Here is a 264-nt window from a genome sequence, read left to right as displayed (position 1 = left end):
TGGAAGAGGTGCGCCGGCTGCGGGGGGAAGATCGCCGACCGCTTCCTGCTCTACGCCATGGACAGCTACTGGCACAGCCGCTGCCTCAAGTGCTCCTGCTGCCAGGCGCAGCTGGGGGACATCGGCACCTCCTGCTACACCAAGAGCGGCATGATCCTCTGCAGAAACGACTACATCAGGTGAGGCGTCGGCGCCCGGCCTGCCGGGGACCGCTTCCCGCTTCCTCCCCACCATTTCTCCCTCTGTTTCTGGCGAAGGGTGTCC

General features: G+C 65.5%; 1 pseudogene; it reads left to right on the top strand.

Moving 5' to 3' along the window:
- The first annotated feature begins 6 nt into the window (after positions 1-6).
- Positions 7-183, top strand: LOC104515238 (annotated as a pseudogene).
- The last annotated feature ends 81 nt before the right edge of the window (positions 184-264 follow it).

This window comes from Eurypyga helias, unplaced genomic scaffold (genome assembly GCF_000690775.1).
Source record: "Eurypyga helias isolate BGI_N326 unplaced genomic scaffold, ASM69077v1 scaffold43000, whole genome shotgun sequence".
Classification (NCBI taxonomy): domain Eukaryota; kingdom Metazoa; phylum Chordata; class Aves; order Eurypygiformes; family Eurypygidae; genus Eurypyga; species Eurypyga helias.
This window is presented reverse-complemented; position numbering and strand designations above follow the sequence as displayed.